This window comes from Bidens hawaiensis, unplaced genomic scaffold (assembly GCF_021521415.1).
Source record: "Bidens hawaiensis isolate Kalapana, Puna unplaced genomic scaffold, B.hawaiensis_p1.1 tig00001299_1, whole genome shotgun sequence".
Taxonomy (NCBI): Eukaryota; Viridiplantae; Streptophyta; class Magnoliopsida; order Asterales; family Asteraceae; genus Bidens; species Bidens hawaiensis.
This window is the reverse complement of record NW_027491074.1, coordinates 48,943-74,502: the sequence shown is the minus strand read 5'-3', so window position 1 is coordinate 74,502 and position 25,560 is coordinate 48,943.

Below are 25,560 nucleotides of genomic sequence, written 5' to 3'. Positions count from 1 at the left end.
AATAATTAGTATATAATTAAGTTATAACGTCTTGAATCCATGAATCAATCCCGTAATGGACGCTGGAATTTTCGGAAAATCAATTAACAGATTTGACGCGTAGACGCTCCAATTAGTTGTATAAATAGGGACCTAGGCTTCATTACAACTCGCTTACAACCTTCATTCTCTCTAAAATACTCTAATCTAGTCGTAATCTTAAGCTCAAGCTTCTGTTTTCCGGTGAGTACCTTTCCAGCGATACAAAGTCACTAACAGGTAATCCATTTATGATTTTTAACGGCGTTTAACCACTGAGCAAAACCCCTAAGCTTTAATCAACGCTCACAGAACCATTTTCTTGAATTGAGAACTAGCATATGTGTTTATATATATTTATTCTCATTATATTAACAGTAGTCAAGCTAGTTCCAGTGGTTTAGTCTGTGCACTGCGGTCATGAGGACCCGGGTTCGAACGCGGGTCATTGCATGTGTTTTGTTATATATATATATATATATATATATATATATATTTTACAACCATTTATATTAATTATTATGAACCTTATATATTTATAAATCATTTAAACAAATAAAATTATTTTTAATCACTTAAAATCAATGATAAATTTATACCTATCATTTTCACTTAAAAACCAAACTTCCAAAACCCGTCAACTTCGTTCTAAAATCGTTTAACATTTATATATTTATTGTTCGTTAGCACTTTCGTTTTCAAAACAAAGTACACTGTTAACACCAAAATTTTGTGAACGTTATAATATTTAAACTTAGTATTAATCTTGTCGGTAAGATATTAAATTATTAATAAATCATTAACCCGTTAATATAAATTTGTTCATTCTTTTTAAGCTTTAAATCATTTTCTTAATTCGTTAACTTATATTTCGTCAACGGTAACCCGTTAACTTTAAAATTGTTAGCTTATCATTCGTTAACCGCAATTCGTTTGTTAGTTAATATCAAAATTGTTAACCTAAAACTCGTTATCTTTTAATTCAATAACTTAGGTATAATGTTATAATATAAGAGTTTAAATATAATATTATAATATAAGAAGGCATAAAATGCTAAAATGATGCTAAAGCCAAACATATATAACTTTGTTAATCCCGTTAATTTGGTCTTTAAATATTCGTATTTATTTTATTTACAGTTCAAGAAGTTCAATCATTTCGGATTCTTTAAAGTACTTTCAGTTGCATCGGATTCATTATTGTGGTTACGGTTTATATTGCAAGTTATCTTCAATTTCGAGGTGAGTTTCTCACACCCGCTTTTTAACGCTTTTACTTTTGGGGTAGCATATATATCTTATTAAATGCTAATCGATTTTATACTCAACTATTAATCTGCAATGCATATCGTGGACTTGTGTGTTATATGTGCTTACTTGATTATGTGCTCAGCAAGTGGTTACCTCAATAAGTATGATCATACGCCCCCCTTTGCACTCAGGACCATTTTGTTATGAGTGGAAAAGGGACCCCCGATCCGAGTACGTTGGATGTTGCCAACTGGAAAGGACATTGCATGCGAAGTAGTTTAATTATCAAAAGTTTCATGGAATTGCAAGATTTTTATGTATTTATTCAAACTTGTGGGAACTCACCAACTATTAAGTTAGTTGACCATATTTTATATATATGTTACAGGTACAAACATTAGAGGATGATACTCGGAGAAGACACTAGACTTAGGTTATTGAAACAAATGGACAAAATATTTAGTTGTATTTATATTTTTCTTGTATTTATTGTTTACAAACTTGTGTATATGATGGTTAAACCAATTAATGATAATATTGTCACTTAATAGTGTCACATGTGTTTTAAACAATATGTACGTCACAATCGGGTGTTTCCACTTTAGCCGGGGTGTTACAGCTACCTTTTAAGTAAACCAAGAAAAGGTGATGTAGGTGATGAATGAAAGGCAAGAACTTCAATGGAGAAGCTTCTCAAGCTTGTATACCCCAAGCCTTCAACAAACACCCTTGTGTAGCTTAGGAATCACACTTCAAAAACTCTTCTTTCTTGCCCTTTTCCTTTTAGCCGAAAATTACAAGAGAAAAAGTTTTTATATCTTATGAATTGTTAGAGAGAAAATGAGAGTGCAAAAATGGTCAAAACACCACCCAAGATGCCCAATAAGTAGCCTTGTATGTATTTCACAAGAAGACAAAAGGAAGTGGAAGGTGGGGTGGGGGGCGGCCATGTGGTCTCCCACCCAAATTCAAACTTCAAAATTTTGTTTTATAAAACTTAAGCTACACCTTTTTTATTTTATAAAATGTGACATAGCATAAGAAACATGCAAAGGTTTTACATATAGTTATTTAATCAACTTAAATAACATTATGTAATGTCTTCTCTTAAAATATAAATCATCCATATGATTTATTTATTTCACAAGTACAATGTATTTAGAAACCCCTTTCCAAATATCATAAGTGTTAATATTTATTTACTATGATCATATCATCTATAAATAAATATTATTGGTGTTTTTCTAGCTTGTTATTGGGTATGAACCGACTTGGATCATAACGTACTAGCCACATTAATTATAATATGTGTCTTAGGCAGACCGAGTCCAACAATCTCCCACCTGCACAAGATACATAGAAGATTGATGCAAGTAGCAAATACCGCCTAACTATGGTTTATTATCCCTTATACGCTTGACGAAGTGCCATTCAATAGCATCATCCTCTTCAAGTCCCCTACTTGAAATGATTTAGGTGAATCTATTATTTATCCTTTTGTCTCAGGTGTCATGTCAAATCCAGAGACGTAGAGTGATCATTCTCTGTTGATTAACTTAGCAGGCCTTAGACATCTTACTCTCAACGAATAAGAGGGACAAATCCCCCTTTGACTACATACGTCTCTCACAATCACCTTGTACTATACCTGATCTTAGCCTTATGTACCATCATGTTTTAGAGTAGTGAAGAACCAAGTCAAAGTATAATATTTGGTGAATATCAAGACCCAATATGTATCTCAGGTCAGAGGATACTATGATATTCGTCTTTCCTCAAATTTAATTATGATCAATCACAAAGACTCCATGTAGTAACATTTGAGAGAGGGTAAGTCCAATATTTATATCCCATAAATATCTATGAACCTTGGCAGCTACCGTTTTCTCTATATTCATACCTTATGAATATTCACCAATCCAAGTTCTTAATAGTCTTACTTTCATACTTGTTCCCACAAATATGAGCGACTACGGGCATTTAGACTAAGTAACTTATTCATGGATTTAAACATGCTAAAATGGAACATAACTCAAAATGTCATAATCATAAACCATAATCATATGAATGAGCGAAAATAACAATTGTTCCGACATGCAAATACAAAATATATTATATCCAATCACTAGAATATCGAAGTCGTAAGGCACAAGTGTGACTTTCATGCTTTGGCCTTTCAAGGAGCTTCGTGAGTGGATCCGCAGTGTTTTGATCTGTGTGAACTTGGCGAATACATATCTTTCCTTTCTCAACTTCATCCCTTATGTAGTTGAACCTCCGCTCAATGTGCCTCGTCTTTTGATGTGCATGAGGTTCTTTGATTTGAGCAATCACACCCTCGTTGTCACAAAAGATTTCTTGAGGGTCCTGAATGGTACGGACCACCCCTAGATCGGCAATGAATTTCCTTATCCATGCAGCTTCTTGAGCTGCCAATGAGGCGGCGATGTATTCCGATTCTGTGGTGGACAATGCTACCACATCTTGTTTTGAGCTCTTCCAAGAGACTGCCCCACCATTCATAACGAAAACATATCCCGATTGTGATCGAGAATCATCTCGATTGGTTTGGAAACTCGTATCCGTGTAACCCTTTACGATGAGTTCGTCCTCACCAGAACCATATATTAGAAACATGTCCTTTGTCCTTCTAAGGTATTTCTATATACTCTTAACCGCCATCCAATGGCTACTTCCGGGATTATGTTGGAATCTACTTGACATACTTAAAGCGCATGATACATCCGGTCTAGTACATATAGTTGCATACATGATGGATCCAATAGCCGATGCGTATGGGATTCCTTTCATTTTCTCTTGCTCATCCTTTGAGCTTGGACATTGAGATGCACTCAATATCATTCCTCTATGAATAGGTACCAAACCTCTCTTAGAGTTCTCCATCTTGAACCTTTTCAAGATTTTGTTAATGTATGTACTTTGGTTTAAACCTATCAACCGCCTTGATCTATCCCTATAGATCTTTATTCCCAAAATATAGGCGGCTTCACCAAGATCTTTGATGGAAAAACAACTTCCAAGCCATGCTTTTACACCTTCCATGGTTGGAATGTCGTTTCCAAATAGTAGTATGTCATAAACATTCAACAAGAAAGTGATGATGCTCCCACTAGATTTCTTATACACACAAGCTTCATTGGCGTTCTTGATGAATCCAAATTTCCTAACTTCTTCATCAAAACGGTGATTCCAACTTCTAGATGCTTGCTTCAATCCATAGATTGATTTCTTTAACTTTCATACATTATTAGGATGTTGTTGTGACATTCATGATAAAACGAGGTACACTATATTCTTTACGTAACAAGAAAACGATAAATCGGTTAATTCGTAGTGCTTAAACGAGTGACCGACCGATACTAACTATGACCCGTATACATACTGAGGGGTCATATACGAGTTATATATATGTTATAGAGGCTAACATATTGATATTTAGGCCTCGGTACGTTTAAAACTCGTTAAACGAAAAAGGTTTCGTTTATCGATACGCTATAAGCTTAAACGCAATCGTTAATATCAAAACAATCATTGTAGCATCCGTTAAGCCGAAAAAGATTTATAAAACACTTATATGACATGTTCTAAGCAATCCGTGAAAATATTTTGGAATTTTACAACGAGTCAGTACGTTTTTCTTATTTTACAAAAAACAAGCTGAAAAACACACGTTTTTACGTTATTTCTCACACCCGAATTAATTTTTTTGCGAAAAACCGAACCCGAACTAAACTTGAAGTGGGCTTTTCATGTTTGGGCTTGTATGTATAATTTAATGGGCCAAATCAGCCCATTAAGGGCCCATTAAGTATTCCGATCGGACAGCATGTAACCCCCCACATGTTTTTCTTTTACAAAGCTTACTTCACAAGCTTCCTTATTCATTTTCACATACCACACATTTTCAAGTCCAAGCAGCTCCCAACCTCTACTCTATCAACTCCTTTCAAAAACCCTAAGGTATGATTCAATTTTAATAAGTTTTAACAAAGTTTGATCCATATGATTATCATATAAACATGTTTTGATTAGTGTTAAACATGTTTAACCATCCAAAAACCCTAAAAATCAAGTAAAATTATGTTTTGATGTTAAACATGTTTACAAACCTGGAACATATACTTTTTTGGTCAAAAACACGGATTAGAACATGAATACAACGTTTTTACGGTTAGAAAGTTCTGTTTGAATCCAAAACCGAAACCCTAATTTTCAAGGCTGTTACATGGATGATTTATGCTTGGTTTGATGTTATATGATATGTAGATATACTGAGTTTGCAACCCGAGACCCGGAAAGTCGTTTAAGCTAGCAAAATTCATCGAAAACCGACAAGGTAAACCCGTAATACTCGTTTAGGGGCTGTTTAGTATTAGGTTGTGACGTGCTTGTTGTTAGCTTGTGAAAATTTGCAGGGACATTAGGGATCATATAAATGAGTCCCTGTTCAAATTTGGTAATTTTTCGATAAACGGAGAATATTTGATGAATTTATTCCCGTTTATGAGCGTTTATTTGGGAAAAATAGCTAAACTTATTGAAAAATTATGAAACTTGGTTTTGGAGTTTGACATGGGATGTTAAGATCACTGGTAATGTTTGGGAATCATTGGAAATGTCTAAGTATGGTTTGTGCAGCCATGGTTGAACCGAGTTTTAACAGCCGAAAAACGCACAAAAAGGCATTTGGTCAAAAGATTTAGGTTCTGGAAATTTTGCAGGGGTTATGTAGTCACATTGAGACCATTGGTAAAAATTATGGGATTTTTCGGAGGTCGTTTGATATAAACGGGCCATTTATTACATGATTATAACCTATTAAATGAATTTTTATAAATAAATAAATAATCATAAAATTACTGGAAATATTTTTATAAAATTCTCCATGTCTTAATGTATTTTTACAAAAATTTACATAATTTATATGTAATTACATATTTAGTTATGATTTATTAAAGATTTAAATTATAATTGTTTTAACGAAACCGGCAGTTTTGTGTTTAACGGACTGACTGGTATTTCAAAATGTCAAAAGTGGTCAAATATCATATTTTTGAATGATATTGATAAAAACGAACTTTTTACGAGAATTCCGGACAATTCGGGTGGATTGTACGCGTTTTGTATAATCAAACCCGTATAAAAACGGAAACGAACCCTGCAATCAAACCAGACACCGAAACTTTAAAATTCTTTCATAAATCAACTTATTTTATCAATCAATATATTTACTTAAGTTTTATGTGATCTTACCTAATCCCGAAACGTATAAACGATCAACTGAGCTAGGCTCAGAAAACGGTGAAACTGAGCCAAATCCAATTTTAAACATTTCATAGTACACAACGTCACAATCTAAGACTATGGTCATGTTCTGGACCTAACAGCTATACCCAGATTATCTATACAGCCCGACTTAGCTTGAACACTGTACTAGTATTAACGATACGATACCGTTTATAGGAATCAGGCTATAAACGAGACATCTGACTATCTGACACGTAATTTCTGTGCGAACTACAATAAGGTGAGTTTCACGACCCCCACTTTCTAAACTGTGTTACGAACTTTTGGGGTGAAAAGCATGTTTACATAAACTGTTATACTTGAAAACGTGTGATGATGTGGATTATCTAAGTACTAACACTTGACAAGTCCCCACAAACACAAGTGATTAACTTCGTGCCGGTGGCGTGTGGATAGTACTATCGGTTTGACAAACCCAACTGTGACAGAGCCGGTGGGGTAAGCCGGAACATATGTAAAACCAGTTGCACATTGTCATTATATTTACATACTGCTATGTGGTGTTAGACATAGTACATACATGGGGCAAATTGGCTGTTAAATGCCAACAGGAGTGCATGGGCAGGAGAGGCCATGCAGTGTAGCTCGTTTCGGTTTCACTTGTGGCTTAGTATAATACATCATACACAGACATATATACATACACACTGTAAACTTTACGAACTCGTGTACTGATTTCATTGAAACTCGTGAAACTTGAAACTCACCAACTAGACGTAGTTGACCCGTTTTGACATGCTTTTCAGGTAAAGCAAAAGTGGAATGATTTGCTTACATGCTTGGTGTTAGGAAGAAAGTTGAATAGCTGTGAATAGACGCTGATATAATACTGTATAAGAAGCTCGTAAACCGGTTATGTGTTTTTCTCATCTAGTTTGTAAACTTAGTACCAACCCATGTATTATGATGTAAATTAGCTATGAATTTCCTTATAAACAATGTTGTTGATACCAGTGTTATCTGTTACATTCCCGTATTACGCTTCCGCAACTACCTATTCGGGGTGTGACAGAAGTTGGTATCAGAGCCATTGGTTATAAAGAATTAGGATGTCCCTTAGGATACCCTAAGATAACCGTAGGCTCGATTAACTCTGGGAATAAAATAATATTAATTAATATACACGAATGATTCTCGTGATGAACGCGAATGGACAAGTGGGTTATTATGGTCCGGAACGTAATAACAGACTTGTTTGTACGAGGAAATTCGAGAAGAAGTCGATAAACAATCGAATAGGTAAAAACAGCAACATACATGTATAAAATATAATAATAAATAAATATTTGTGTATATAAACGATTATTTGTGCTTATGTGTATAAATACCTGCACGTATCTTACTATGATTAATATAGAAGGATACTATTCTTATTACTAACAATTGTACAGGAATATGTCAAGATCTACTGATCGTTTACCTAATACCCAACCAACAGAGCCTGAGGAGGAGGAAGAGGATCCGGAAGAAGAAACTGAGGAGGAGCCAGAGGAAATAGGAGAAGGTGCAGATGCGGTAATTCCACGTGAGGTACCCGCGGATCAACCCGACTTATCGGGTTACCGTTGTGACACCTATCCCCCTAGGGAATCCCCTAGGAATGTTACAGGATAGGGAGCTACTAGTGCTTATCGTTCACCTGTTAGAGCACCCAGATCCCCTACTCCACCTGTACAACATACACCAGTACCCCCACCCACTATTAGACACCGTCAGACCGCTCGCATTTCAGTGCGTCCACCTGAGCACACTTCTCTCCCACCTCGATCTACGTACCATAGGGGAGAAACATCGCGTGTCCGGGTTACAGAGATACCTATTCCTACTTGGGGTTTACCCGCCCCGATACCCGAGCCACCTCGTCATTCTGATTCAGCATGGTTTGGTTTAGCAACTGATCAGCTTTTAGAACAATCACATTCGATAAATAACCTAAACCTGCATAGATATGATATGCAAGATCACATGCGGTACATGCAGCAGGAAATCAGAATTGTACAAAGATCCAGTGCTCACAGCCACGGGCGTCAGGATCGAGCGATGATACTACTGGGAGCGTGTTTAACGGTTAATGCGGCCCTAGTGGCTGCTGTTGTTTGGTTGTGGCTCCATGTTGCAAAGAGTGGATAGGACATAATAGTCTAGTCTTATGTATATAGTCTTCTGATATCCCAAGCAGCATTTTGTTACAGCATGTTGGGCTGACTTGGGAGTTGTTTGTGGTTTAGTACTATTTCAAGCACTGGCCCTGATCGGGTTAAGTCTACATGTCACTTGGTGACAAATTTTGATACGCATATACAAGCGCTGGCCTATACCAGGTTAAGCCTATGCGCTAATTTTGGATGCATATGTACAGTAATGATTATAATTAATACAAACGTGTTTTCTTTGGCATAGTTATGTGCTGTGAAGGTGTAATATCGTAAAGTTGTGTTGATCATAGTGAAACGATATTGATTATTATATAATTGATTATTCTATAAATGGCCCCGAAGAAAACAAACCCTTTGTCTGAGGCGGAAGTGGCCGCAATGATTGCTCGTCAACTACAAGCAGTGATACCAACAATTGTAACACAAGTCACTGCAAGCATACATGCTAACAATACTGTTAATCAACCTACGAGCACCACCACGGCCACTGTTAATACACCTCCGCCGGACACTAATGTAGCCCCGGGTGTTACTACCCCGGTGAATACTGATAATGTCATAAATAATAATAACACTCTCCCAACTATGAATGTCACTGGGAACCCAGAACCTGCTGTGCACCATGATAATATCCCGAACCCTGTACCGGTTGTTAACACAACTAATAATAACAATAACCGAGAACCCCCGCGTCAGGAGTACTCATACAAACAATTTACATCATGCAAACCGATTGATTTTAAGGGTATTGAAGGACCTAGCGGACTGGTCAAATGGATAGAAAAGACCGAATCAGTAATTAATATCAGTGAGTGTCCACCGAACCGCGTGGTCAAATATGCTACCAGTATGTTTCTAGACCAAGCGCTGATGTGGTGGAACACGGTAGTCCAAATAAGGGGACAAGATGCCATTAATCGTATATCATGGACTGAATTAAAAACCCTCATGTTAGAACAATTTAGCCCAAGAGATGAGATCCTGAAATTAGAACACGAACTTTGGAATTTGGAAATGAGAGGCACTGATCATCGAAGTTACACAAATCGTTTCATTGAATTGACTCGTTTGGTACCATGGTCAATTATTCCGGAATTCAAGCGCATTGAGCGTTATATTTGGGGACTGACCCCAGCTGTGAGAAGTATAGTCTATTCCGCAGCCCACCCAACTTTAGAGAGTGCCGTGTTACAAGCCAGCGTCGTTACTTTTGACCTTACAAGAAATGGTGTATTAAGAGTTCCAGGAGAATCATCCAGTTTGAAACGAACTAGTTATACCCCTAGAACACAAGTGAAATCTCAGAATAAACGAATATGCCCTACAACTCAGGACTATGCTATGACCAGTTTCGACATGAAACATGATACATACAAGGGGTCATTTCCGAAGTGTAGAAAGTGTAATTTTCATCATACTGGAAATTGTCGAACGATCATATGTCAGAGAAGCGGAAATATTGGACATATTGCCCCAAGTGGTAGAACAATAATGAATACTTCAAACCGACAGTTTCAAACAACCCAACCTCGTCGTTCACAAACACCTAGTCACCAACCAATCCGACAACAATCTAATCAGCAAACTCCATCTACAATGAACCCTCATACATGTTATAAATGTGGCAGTACGGAACATTTTCGGAGATACTGCCCCAATTTGAACCCTGGTACAGTGAGAAGGCAGAACCAAGCACAAGCATCAACCTCCAATGCAGCTAAGGGACGCGCGTTTGTATTAGGACCGGGTGAAGCGCGTCATGATCCTAATGTGGTGACAGGTACATTCTTAGTTTCGGGTCAGTACGCTTCAGTTTTGTTTGATACGGGTGCCGATAGAAGTTTCGTATCTGTTAATTTCTTACCTTTAGAAAATATGCCGGTTAATGAACTAACAAAACCATATACTATAGAACTCGCTAACGGTAAGTCTATACTTGTTAACCGATTAGCCCGAAACTGTTCCTTTATCCTAAACGACCACTCATTCCTTATTGATTTACTTCCAGTAGAATTGGGAAGTTTCGATGTTATAGTCGGTATGGACTGGCTATCTAAGTATAAAGCTGAATTTGTCTGTAAGGATAAGACCATTAGGATACCTCTTTCGAATGATGAAGCTATGATTGTTCAAGGTGAGAAATCTGGTACGGTACTGCCTCTCATATCTCAACTTATGGTATTGAGATATTTACGCCAAGGTTGTACTTTATACTTGGCGAGTGTAACGGTTAAGGAACCCGAGGAAAAACGAATGGAAGACATCCCAGTGGTACACGAATATTCAGATGTATTCCCCGATGAGTTGCCTGGTTTACCACCGACCCGACAAGTTGAATTCCATATTGACTTGATACCGGGAGCAGCACCCATTGCTAAGGCACCTTATCGACTTGCACCTTCTGAAATGCAAGAACTGTCCAACCAGTTACAAGAATTACTGGACAGGGGTTTTATTCGCCCTAGTTACTCACCGTGGGGAGCACCAGTGTTGTTTGTAAAGAAGAAGGATGGGAGTTTTCGAATGTGTATTGATTACCGGGAATTGAATAAAGTGACTGTAAAGAATAGATACCCCTTACCTCGAATTGATGACTTGTTTGATCAGCTCCAAGGTGCGAAGTATTTTTCAAAAATTGATCTTAGATCTGGTTATCATCAAGTGAGAATTCAGGAAAAAGACGTACCAAAAACAGCCTTCCGAACTCGGTATGGTCACTATGAGTTTTTGGTTATGCCATTTGGGTTGACAAATGCACCTGCAGTGTTTATGGATCTCATGAACCGAGTTTGCAAACCTTACCTTGACAAGTTTGTGATAGTGTTTATCGATGACATTTTGATATATTCGAGAAGTAAGGAGGAACACGAACAACATTTGCGGGAAATCTTAAAATTATTGAGGCAAGAGAAGTTATACGCAAAGTTGTCCAAATGTGAGTTTTGGCTGCAAGAAATACAGTTTTTGGGACACATTGTGAACCATCAAGGGATCCAAGTAGACCCAAGTAAAATTGAGGCCATTAAGAATTGGCAAGTGCCTAAGTCACCAAGAGAAATTCGTCAATTCTTAGGACTAGCCGGGTATTATAGAAGATTCATTGAAAACTTTTCAAGTATTGCACAACCTTTAACCCTCCTAACTCAAAAAGATCGAGCATATGAATGGGGAGAAGAACAAGAAATGGCCTTCCAAACGTTAAAACAGAAGTTATGTGAGGCTCCAATATTAAGCCTTCCAGATGGAACTGATGAATTGGTGGTATATTGTGACGCATCTCGTAAAGGTTTAGGATGCGTACTGATGCAAAGAAAGAAAGTAATAGCATATGCTTCCCGACAATTAAAAGTACATGAAAAGAATTATACGACCCATGATTTGGAATTGGGAGCAGTTATCTTTGCATTGAAGATTTGGAGACATTACTTGTATGGCACTAAATGTACCATCTATACTGATCACAAAAGCCTACAACACATATTTGATCAGAAAGAGCTAAACATGAGACAAAGAAGATGGGTAGAACTGTTAAATGATTACGATTGTGAGATTAAATACCACCCGGGTAAGGCCAACGTAGTAGCTGATGCTTTAAGCCGAAAAGACAGAATCAGACCATTAAGGGTACGAGCACTCGGAATGATTGTTCAAAGTAGCCTAACCGAACAAGTTCGCATTGCACAAGATGAGGCCTTGAAAACAGATCAGCTAGAAAAAGAAGAACTACATGGAAATGAAAGGAATTTTGAGAAGAAAACCGATGAAGTATACCATTACAAAAACCGGGTCTGGATTCCAACACTTCATAAACTCCGAAAGCTGATACTTGATGAAGCACACAAATCCAAGTATTCTATTCATCCAGGTGCTGATAAGATGTATAAGGATGTCAAAGAATTTTACTGGTGGCCTGGTATGAAAAAGGATATAGCCGTGTATATAAGTAAATGTGCAACATGTGCAAGGGTAAAGGCGGAATATCAAAAACCTTCGGGAATGTTACAACAACCTGAAATCCCACAATGGAAATGGGAACAAATTACCATGGACTTTGTGACACACCTTCCTAAAACCTCAAGAGGACACAACGCAATTTGGGTAATTGTAGACCGGTTAACCAAATCCGCACACTTTATTCCCATCCGTAACAACTACACTACCGAAAAACGTGCTCAAATTTACATCGATGAAATAGTATCTTGACACGGAGTACCTCTTTCGATTATTTCCGATCGAGACAGTCACTTTACTTCACATTTCTGGCAAGCAGTACAAGTAGCCTTGGGAACCCGAATCGACCTAAGTACGGCTTACCATCCCCAAACCGATGGTCAATCCGAACGAACCATCCAGACCTTAGAAGATTTACTTCGTGCTTGTGTACTGGACTTCAAAGGGAATTGGGATCAACACCTCCCGCTCATTGAATTCTCTTACAATAACAGTTATCACAGTAGTATACAAGCCGCACCATATGAAGCTCTATACGGGCGAAAATGTAGATCACCACTATGTTGGACAGAAGTGGGTGATACTCAAATTTCAAGATCCGATTTAATTCAGGAAATCACCGATAAAATTCACCAGATTAAGCAAAAATTGAAAGCTGCCCGTGATCGACAAAAGAGTTATGCCGATGTTCGCAGAAAACCGTTATCTTTTGAAATATGTGATAAGGTATTTTTAAAAGTATCGCCATGGAAAGGTGTTATAAGATTTGGAAAGACTGGTAAACTAGCCCCGAGATACATCGGACCATTTGAGATTATTGCAAAAATTGGTCCCGTAGCTTACCGATTAAAACTACCCTTAGAACTGAGCACTATTCACGACGTGTTTCATGTATCGAATCTGAAAAAGTGTTTGACTGATGAAACGACAATAGTACCACTGGAAGATGTTCAGATCAACGAAAAACTCAACTTCGTAGAGGAACCGGTAGAAATTGTAGATGGGAAAACCAAACAGTTACGATACAACAAAATTTCATTGGTAAAAGTTCGATGGAATTCAAAACAAGGACCCGAATATACTTGGGAACGAAAGGACGAATTCCGAAAGAAATACCCACACCTGTTCCCTAGAAAACCGATGACACATTAAATTTCGGGGACGAAATTTCTTAACGGGGGGAGAATGTGACATTCATGACAAAACGAGGTACACTATATTCTTTACGTAACAAGAAAACGATAAATCGGTTAATTCGTAGTGCTTAAACGAGTGACCGACCGATACTAACTATGACCCGTATACATACTGAGGGGTCATATACGAGTTATATATATGTTATAGAGGCTAACATATTGATATTTAGGCCTCGGTACGTTTAAAACTCGTTAAACGAAAAAGGTTTCGTTTATCGATACGCTATAAGCTTAAACGCAATCGTTAATATCAAAACAATCATTGTAGCATCCGTTAAGCCGAAAAAGATTTATAAAACACTTATATGACATGTTCTAAGCAATCCGTGAAAATATTTTGGAATTTTACAACGAGTCAGTACGTTTTTCTTATTTTACAAAAAACAAGCTGAAAAACACACGTTTTTACGTTATTTCTCACACCCGAATTAATTTTTTTGCGAAAAACCGAACCCGAACTAAACTTGAAGTGGGCTTTTCATGTTTGGGCTTGTATGTATAATTTAATGGGCCAAATCAGCCCATTAAGGGCCCATTAAGTATTCCGATCGGACAGCATGTAACCCCCCACATGTTTTTCTTTTACAAAGCTTACTTCACAAGCTTCCTTATTCATTTTCACATACCACACATTTTCAAGTCCAAGCAGCTCCCAACCTCTGCTCTATCAACTCCTTTCAAAAACCCTAAGGTATGATTCAATTTTAATAAGTTTTAACAAAGTTTGATCCATATGATTATCATATAAACATGTTTTGATTAGTGTTAAACATGTTTAACCATCCAAAAACCCTAAAAATCAAGTAAAATTATGTTTTGATGTTAAACATGTTTACAAACCTGGAACATATACTTTTTTGGTCAAAAACACGGATTAGAACATGAATACAACGTTTTTACGGTTAGAAAGTTCGGTTTGAATCCAAAACCGAAACCCTAATTTTCAAGGCTGTTACATGGATGATTTATGCTTGGTTTGATGTTATATGATATGTAGATATACTGAGTTTGCAACCCGAGACCCGGAAAGTCGTTTAAGCTAGCAAAATTCATCGAAAACCGACAAGGTAAACCCGTAATACTCGTTTAGGGGCTGTTTAGTATTAGGTTGTGACGTGCTTGTTGTTAGCTTGTGAAAATTTGCAGGGACATTAGGGATCATATAAATGAGTCCCTGTTCAAATTTGGTAATTTTTCGATAAACGGAGAATATTTGATGAATTTATTCCCGTTTATGAGCGTTTATTTGGGAAAAATAGCTAAACTTATTGAAAAATTATGAAACTTGGTTTTGGAGTTTGACATGGGATGTTAAGATCACTGGTAATGTTTGGGAATCATTGGAAATGTCTAAGTATGGTTTGTGCAGCCATGGTTGAACCGAGTTTTAACAGCCGAAAAACGCACAAAAAGGCATTTGGTCAAAAGAGTTAGGTTCTGGAAATTTTGCAGGGGTTATATAGTCACATTGAGACCATTGGTAAAAATTATGGGATTTTTCGGAGGTCGTTTGATATAAACGGGCCATTTATTACATGATTATAACCTATTAAATGAATTTTTATAAATAAATAAATAATCATAAAATTACTGGAAATATTTTTATAAAATTCTCCATGTCTTAATGTATTTTTACAAAAATTTACATAATTTATATGTAATTACATATTTAGTTATGATTTATTAAAGATTTAAATTATAATTGTTTTAACGAAACCGGCAGTTTTGTGTTTAACGGACTGACTGGTATGTCAAAATGTCAAAAGTGGTCAAATATCATATTTTTGAATGATATTGATAAAAACGAACTTTTTACGAGAATTCCGGACAATTCGGGTGGATTGTACGCGTTTTGTATAATCAAACCCGTATGAAAACGGAAACGAGCCCTGCAATCAAACCAGACACCGAAACTTTAAAATTCTTTCATAAATCAACTTATTTTATCAATCAATATATTTACTTAAGTTTTATGTGATCTTACCTAATCCCGAAACGTATAAACGATCAACTGAGCTAGGCTCAGAAAACGGTGAAACTGAGCCAAATCCAATTTTAAACATTTCATAGTACACAACGTCACAATCTAAGACTATGGTCATGTTCTGGACCTAACAGCTATACCCAGATTATCTATACAGCCCGACTTAGCTTGAACACTGTACTAGTATTAACGATACGATACCGTTTATAGGAATCAGGCTATAAACGAGACATCTGACTATCTGACACGTAATTTCTGTGCGAACTACAATAAGGTGAGTTTCACGACCCCCACTTTCTAAACTGTGTTACGAACTTTTGGGGTGAAAAGCATGTTTACATAAACTGTTATACTTGAAAACGTGTGATGATGTGGATTATCTAAGTACTAACACTTGACAAGTCCCCACAAACACAAGTGATTAACTTCGTGCCGGTGGCGTGTGGATAGTACTATCGGTTTGACAAACCCAACTGTGACAGAGCCGGTGGGGTAAGCCGGAACATATGTAAAACCAGTTGCACATTGTCATTATATTTACATACTGCTATGTGGTGTTAGACATAGTACATACATGGGGCAAATTGGCTGTTAAATGCCAACAGGAGTGCATGGGCAGGAGAGGCCATGCAGTGTAGCTCGTTTCGGTTTCACTTGTGGCTTAGTATACTACATCATACACAGACATATATACATACACACTGTAAACTTTACGAACTCGTGTACTGATTTCATTGAAACTCGTGAAACTTGAAACTCACCAACTAGACGTAGTTGACCCGTTTTGACATGCTTTTCAGGTAAAGCAAAAGTGGAATGATTTGCTTACATGCTTGGTGTTAGGAAGAAAGTTGAATAGCTGTGAATAGACGCTGATATAATACTGTATAAGAAGCTCGTAAACCGGTTATGTGTTTTTCTCATCTAGTTTGTAAACTTAGTACCAACCCATGTATTATGATGTAAATTAGCTATGAATTTCCTTATAAACAATGTTGTTGATACCAGTGTTATCTGTTACATTCCCGTATTACGCTTCCGCAACTACCTAGTCGGGGTGTGACAGTTGTGGATCAACAAAACCTTTGGGCTGAACCATATAGACATCTTCCTCAAGATACCCATTTAGAAAAGCGGTTTTGACATCCATTTGCTAAATCTCATAGTCATAATATGTGGCTATAGCAAATAATATCCTAATTGACTTTAGCATTGCTACGGGAGAGAAGGTTTCATCATAAGCAACCCCCTTGAGTTTGAGTAAAACCTTTTGCTACAAGTCTTGCTTTATAAGTATCCAAGTTTCCATACATATTGGTTTTCTTCTTGAAAACCCACTTACTTCCAACCGGTTTGGAATTAAGAGGTGGTACAACCAAATCCCATACTTGGTTGTCATGCATTGATTGCATCTCAACATTCATGGCTACAAGCCATTTGTCACTATTGGATTGTGACATTGCATCACGGTATGTGGTGGGTTCATCCGAATCTACCACATAGAATCCATCCATGAAAAATCTATATCTTTCGGGTGGATGACTAATTCTACCGGTTTTGCGAACGTTTTGTGTGTTTTGATCAACAATTAGATCATTCTCAACAACCTCTTGTTGATTGCTAGTATCAACCAAACGTGTATTGGCAGCGGCGGGCAATGCGAAACCCCAAAATGAGAGAGACAATGTGCTTCTAGCCATCATAGATCGAATCATATCCAATAAAGTTCGATTTCTCCTATCGGGTACACCATTATATTGTGGTGTTCCGGGTGGAGTAAGTTGTGAGACGATCCCACAACTTCTAAGATGATCTTGGAAAGCATCACTAAGGTATTCACCTCCTCTATCCGAACGAAGTACATTGATGGTTTTATTGAGTTGATTTTGTACTTCATTTTGGAAGATTTTGAACATTTCAAAAGCTTCATCTTTGTGTCTTAACAAGTACACATTCCCATAACGACTATAGTCGTCAATAAAGGTAATGAAGTATCTTTCACCATTCCTTGTCATTGTCTTAAAAGGACCACATACATCTGAATGTATGATACCTAATAAGTCTTTTGCCATTTCATTTGTTCCACTAAAGGGGTCCTCGGTCATCTTTCCTAACATACAAGACTCGCATTTATCAAATGAATCACCTTCACTTGATTCCAAAAGACCATTCTTTTGAAGTGTATGTTTGCGATCTTTGTTTATGTGACCAAGGCGACAATGCCAAAGATAAGTCTTACTCAAATCCATTTTGAGTTTCTTGGTGCTTGATTGGTACAACGTGTTATCATGAGATGTGTTATCATGAACTAATTCGTAAATGCCATTAGACGGCATTGCTTTAAAATAAAAGACATTATTCATAAAAACACAAATACCATTGTCCACAAACATTAAATCATAAACATATTGTCTTAGAAGTGAAACGGAGATAACATTCCTAGTCAAACTAGGAGCATACAAAACATTATTTAAAATAACATCTAAACCATTTGGAAGCTTCAAAATGTAGTCCCCTCGGGCTTCGACAACAACCTTTGCTCCGTTGCCCATGAATAGACTAATATCTCCCTTTTTGAATCCATCATTTCCTTTGAACCCCTTCAACAAATTGCAAATATGAGTTCCACATCCGGTATCCAATACCCATGTGTTAGAGGAAATAATATTATGATCAACATGAATCATGAAAGTTGTACCTGAGGTTTGCCCCACATCCCTCTTAGCTTTCAACTCTTTTAGATGGCTTGGACAATTTCTCATCAAATGCCCTATCTCCCCACAACCAAAACAGGGATCATCCACGCAAACCTTTGGCTTCTTTTCTTTCGGTTTGGGTGGTTCCGCTTTAGTCTTTCCCTTGAACTTACCCTTGACTTGTCCCTTACCTTTGGCAACCTTTGCCTTGAGTTCTGGGGGATGCCTCTTCCTATTTCCTCCATCATTGATCGTGAGAACGGGTAAACCCTTTTACCCATTCCCGCCTCGGCCGTCTTAAGCATTGCATGAAGCTCACAAATGCTTTTGTCCCATCCATTCATGTTATAATTCATAACAAAAGTCTCAAACCCTTTGGTTAGGCCATTTAGGATCAAATCCGTTGCTAACTCTTTTGAGACGGGACAATTTAACCGTTCGAGACGATCAATGTGGCTTTTCATTTTGAGCACATAAGAGGAAATCGATTGGGTTTCTTCCATACGACATGCATGAAGCGCTCAGACCGTTTCGAAGCGTTCCACCCTAGCTTGTGTAAGAAACATTTTCTTAAGTTGGGTGATCATGTCGTATGCCCTATGAAGTTCAAAATCCTTTTGAATCTTGGGAATCATAGTTCCCAACATGAGGCAAGAAACTTGCACCGAATTGCTTTACCCAATCGTTATAGTCATCGGTATCGTCGACGCTAGGTTCATTGGGAATAGGATCCTCTAATACGTAGTATTTCTTTTCTTGCTTGAGAACGATTCTCAAGTTTCGATACCAATCCATAAAATTGTTATAGTTTAGACGATCCTTGTCGAGTATAGCTCGTAGTGATAGGTTATGAACGGGTGGGATAACATTAGGTGGATTGTTGATTGCGGCCATCTACAAGTTTAACAAAGCTCAATTTCAGTATTTTTGATATCAATAATTAATTTTAATCATTAATACCCTTTATGTCTCCTAGACAATTAATGATTAAAAATCTAGAACCCAACGTTACATTTAAATAGTAGTTAGGTAACCTTTATCCAACAATTTAAATTAACAAAGTAGTCAACGTTTGACGATTGCAACCCTTTGCAACTTCTAGTTTTATGGGATCGGTTAAACATCTTATGTTTAGTGGGCTTGTTTAATCCCATCAACACCATTGTGCGCCATGCTTCGGTGACCCTATTCACATGGTTACCAATTTAAGTTGTCCTACTTACACACACGTGTGAGTTTACACATATAAATGGTTAGGTGACCTTTATCCCACAAATATGGTAAACCCACCTCAAACTCACAAGTTTCCTCCAATGTGGTTAGGTGACCTTTCTCCCATATCGAGTACCCAAGTGATTCGAGTGTTGTATAAAAGAATGGTGTTCTACTTATTTTATAAAAGGGATTTTCGTTATCTAAAATCTAGATTGGAAAACTATTTATGTACCTTCCATTTGCATGCATTCAAATGTATGGTACTTAGTTGAAAAAACCCATTTTCGAAGTTCCTATTAATAAAACCTATTTTATTGTGAAATCATTAGCCTTTAATAAAACCAATTTTATTACCTAACGATTTCTAAGGAACCAATTTTATGCTAGTTGTTGATTTTAAGTTTTTAACAATCCATATTGCAATAACAGAAACAAAAGTAAATCAACCACATATGCATAAAGCAAACAACCATAAGCTCAGAACCATAGCCACCTAATTTTGACTACACTTGTTGACCGAAAACAAGTGTGCCAAAAAGTCTCTCCTAAGGGACCCAAAAGAACATAGACTGGTGTCGGTGAATTCCCACTTGATTCCGAATCCAAATGCTCCAAGTGTTCATGTCACACCCTATTAAGCGATTTGTTGAAGCGTAAAACGGAAATGCAACAGATACAACTGGTATCAAATGCATTGTTCATAAAGAAACATTATTAACTAATTTACAATATTTTACATCGTTCTAACATCTTTTACAAACTACGTGATACAAACCAAACTAACTCTTCAATACTTTACTTCTAACTCAAATGCTCACAGCATCGATCAAAATCCGAACACGAAACACATAAACAATCTATTCCACCTTTCTGATTAATTTAAAAGCATGTTTAAAAACGGTCAACTACGAATAGTTGGTGAGTTTCATAAGTTTTGACGAAATCAGTTCTGCGTACTACACGATCGTAGTTGCATGTACGCGCATATATATAAAAATGAATTTATGTTTGTATATATGTACAACTGTGTGTCTGTGTGTATATATGCAGGCATGTAAGTTTATAATATAAATTTGAAACTACGATAAAATCGTGATCGTTAATTTGTTCGTACTACGTGTTTCCAAATTCCATGTTTAATCAACCACTGTGGCCCCCCTTCCGACCACAACGGTTCCACATAAAATCAACTGTTGTGGGCCCCCTTCCACTCACAATGGTTCCTCGTAACATCAACCACTATGGCCCCCCTTCAACCCACAATGATTCCATGTAAACTCAAACATTACACAGTGAACACACAAACAATTAGTATTTTCTACACATAGTATTTCCTATGCCTATTCACATACCATGTATATAGACACACAAACACATATAGTATATATCACGTATCACCAAACACTGTGGCTCCCCATTCACCCACAATACGCAAAATCACATTATTTTCTTAACATTCATGTCATAATCAATTTAGTTTGTTTAGTTGCAGCAGAACTTGGCTCATAGGCCATACTCAACTTTAGTTTATTAAGTTGCAGCAGAACTTGGCTCATAGGCCATACTCAACTTTAATTTATTAAGTTGCAGCAGAACTTGGCTGATAGGCCATACTCAACTTTAGTTTATTAAGTTGCAGCAGAACTTGGCTTATAGGCCATACTCAACTTTAGATTCGTACTATTGTTGCCCCTCTTCCGCCACAATATCCCCATGGTCATCACAGACCACGTTATTCCCCATGGCTGTTACAAACCACGTTATTCACCCATGGTCGTTACAGACCATGTTATTCTCCCATTGCCATATAGACCACGTTATTCACCCATGGCCATTACAAACCACGTTATTCGCCCATGGCCATTACAGACCATGTTATTCACCCATCTTTTTATGTTTAACACTACACAGCATATTTGTATAAACGTGTTGTCACGTGTAATTTCATTATGTTTGTTGGGACATTTTGTATGTAAATGTTCAGACAATTCATATCCTGAACCGTTTCCAGGTAGATAACGTATATAAATATGCTTTTCACCCCAAAAAGTTCGTAAACAGTTTGAAAAGAGGGGTCATGAAACTCATGGTTTTGTAGGCACTCAGTGCGAGGTCAGCTCGGGGTTCGTTTCCCTTGTTATCACTTAGTCCCTATAATTAATATTATAATAATATTAATATTTTAATATTATTATAGTCTTCCTACTAGACTGGGCTGTATAACTAGTCTGTGTGTGGCTGTAACACCCAGAAATATCAATAGGCTTATATTGTGATGTTGTTCAATGTCTGATGTTTAAAATCGAACTTGGCTCAGTTTCCTTGTTTTACCAGCTGGGTCAAGTTGCTCGTTTATGCGTTTGGAAAACATTTATGGGGATGTAAGCTTGGGTAAACATGTTGGTAGATAAAATGATTAAGTTATAAAGAAAGATCACGGTTTAGGGGTCTAGATTTGCTATGGGGCTCATTTTCGTTTATTCAGTTTGAGTTTGGAGAAAAACGCGCACAATCTATCCAAATTGTCCGGATTTCTAACAAAAAGTTCGTTTTACATAATTAATCAGAAATATGCTTCTTGATCATTTTTGATATTCTGATATTCCAACAGGTTCGTTAATCACGAACTTGCCGGTTTTTGTCAAATTTAAATTGGATTAACATTCAAATTAGCACAACTAATTATCCGTTAATCATTAGATCATGAAAATTTAGACACTTATCAAATAGAATATGTAGATTGTAATAAAAATATTTCTGGAATTATTTTTTGATTTATAAATTTATAAAAAATCATTTTATATGCTATTTTAGCCCGAAAATCATCCGTTCATACCAAATGATTTCCAAAAAAATCTGCCAAAATTTCTGAGTGACCAAAACACTTCCCAAAATAATCTGTAGCATTTCCAGAAGCTAACAATCTTGCCAAATATCATTTTCGAGCAAAAAACGACTATGAAAGTCCGAATAAACGCAAATGCAAAAAACATACCTAAGATTTACCAAATGACCCCAAATTTCATATGTGATAATAATATATCAATTATAAGTTCCCCACAAAGTTTCATAATTGTTCAAGCAGTTTAGCTATTTTTCCCAAATAAAAGCCCCAATTCAATAATAAATTCGCCAAATATTCTCGGATGGTCGAAAAATTACCAAATTTGAACAGGGACTCAATTATATTGCCCCTGATGTTCCTACAAAGTTTTATGACCTAATAATATGCACATCACAACCGTAACCAAAACAGCCCATAATCGAGCATTTCGGCATTTCCTTTGTAGTTTTCGCCCGTTTTCGCTTTCTTAATGCAATCTCCGGGTTCTCGTGCTTCTATATAAGCTATTTACAGGTTCTATATCACAAACCAAGCATGTATCATCAAGATACCAGCCATGGAAATTAGGGTTTCAGTTTGGGTTCTAAAACGAACTTTTAAACCGTAAAAACGTCGTTTAAACTCTCTAACCCGTGTTTATGGCCAGAAAATTATCAAATCAGATTCCTAACCATGTGTATAATCAAAATATGTTTTTGGATCATTTTAAGGGTTTTTGCATGGTTAGAAGTAATTTTTGGTAATCAAAGTTTTATGTTTATGAAAAATCCATGTTTAATCAAGCTTAAATCACTAAAAATTGAACCTTTACCTTAGGGTTTTGAGGGTATGGAGAGAAATCAGCTGGAACATGGTGTTGTAGAAGATAAATCTGATCTTTGGAAGCTTTTAGAACATAAATTATGTTTAAAATACTAAGGAGGTGCTTTTTTTTTCAAAATTGGCGGCCGCAATGTTTAGGGGGCCCCTTTAGGCCCCACTTTGGTCCATTTGCCTCGTTTTACATGCCCGAACATGAAATCCCGAGTCCAAGTTTAATTCGGGTTCGGTTTTTGGCTAGAAAAATATATCGGGTACGACAAGCAATGCGAAAACGAGTCTTTTTCGGCCATTTTTGTGCAAATTTAGAAAAACATACTATTTGTCTGTAAAAATCGAAAATATTTTCACGAATCGCTTAAAACATTCCAAATAAATGTTTTGTAATTCTTTTTCGGCTTAACGGATGATAAAATTCTTGTTTTGTAATTATCTTTCGCGTTTAAGTTCATAGTAGGTAGTTAAACGAGCATGTTTTCATTTAACTGGTTTGCTATCATACTAAGGCCGCCATACTACTTATATGTTGGTTTATATTAAACGTATATCACTTATAGATGCCTCCCGGGATATCTTGGTCATAACCAGACCCGTTCGGTTATTCGTTTGTTCGATACGCAATAAGCGGTTAATCGCTTATTCGATAAACAATTGCTAAGGCATACTCGATTTTTTCCACGAATGTCACATTCTCCCCTAGTTAAGAAATTTCTTCCCCGTAATTCAATATGCCAATTACGCCCTTTTAGGGGAAATGTTTATAATTATCTGTTTCGCAATTCGTTCTTTAGTTTCCGAATACGTTTGATTCCCTATTATGGGTTCCACCGAACTTATTCAATGAAATTTTATTGAGTCTTAACTGTTTGATTTTCCCTGTTCAACACTTTCACGGGTTCCTTTGTAGAGTTTAGTTGTATACAAGTTTCAGGTGGTACCAATTTCGTCCTGTCAGTAAGGCACTCGTTCTGATTCGATATATATATTAAATATCGGAATTGAGATAATTTTGTTTAATACAATATGGAGTTAACCTTCGAGATAATTTTGGTACAGTTCCATGTATTTTCACGTAAACTCGTCGGTTTCATTAACTCAACTAACACCCTTCAAGAATCGTCATCTTCTCACATATATCAGTATAGTCCTCTGGTTTGCCTCAAGCGGCTTTCAGTTTGTTTGTGATATTATGAGCTTTATTTATGGTTTCCAAAATCGATTCAGATTTTGTATTTTGGGGGTCGCCAATTTTTAATTGAATAAGGTGGCGATTTATATTCTTGCTCGTATAATGTAGTATATAACCGCTTGTATATTATTACAATGATTGTTAATGTACGAGGATTGAAATTATCGGCCTCACTTTCCTCTAATGATTGAATAGTTTAGTTGGTTTGATTGTTTGTTAGAGGTCTACAGACTGTGTTCAGGTTGATTAGGGATCTAAAGTTTCATACAAACCCACCAAGAATAACACGTGAAGTGGTTTTCTCGATCTGAAATAAATAAGATAAGCTCACTATGTCGGGATACGATTTTTGTTAACACAAGGTAACGTTTTCAGTTGTGCAATTGTTATAGATCGAAAGGATGCATGCAGATTGGGTCAGTCAGTGAACTATCATTCAGATTACATTTCTTTCTCGGGACATTTTAGGAACGAGTGTTAAGAGGTCAATAGTAACTTGTTCTCCCCTCCATAGGGTATTTCGAGCTATTGTAACGTTCCCGAAAGTTTTTTTTATATCCCATCTTAACTTAACATAGGGTACACCTTTACAACACATGTGATTATAATCTTTCTCACACAGCTCATCCATAAACTTCCCTTACATCTTTACACCTTGTTCTAGTACTCGGCCTAACCGAACATTTAGAATGACGTTTCCTCATTCATACTCGATCGTGAGGCTATAAAAGGTTGAAGTTCAACTTTAAGTTCTTGTATTAAAGTATCTCATCGGTTTTCACTGTTATGATTGTTTAACAGTTCCACCCAATCTTCATATGTAACCTCCTTTTGAACTCAATTAACTAGTCCTACTGACTATCACATAACGACTCATCACTTTCACCGTCAGTGCGACAGGAAATTGCTAGT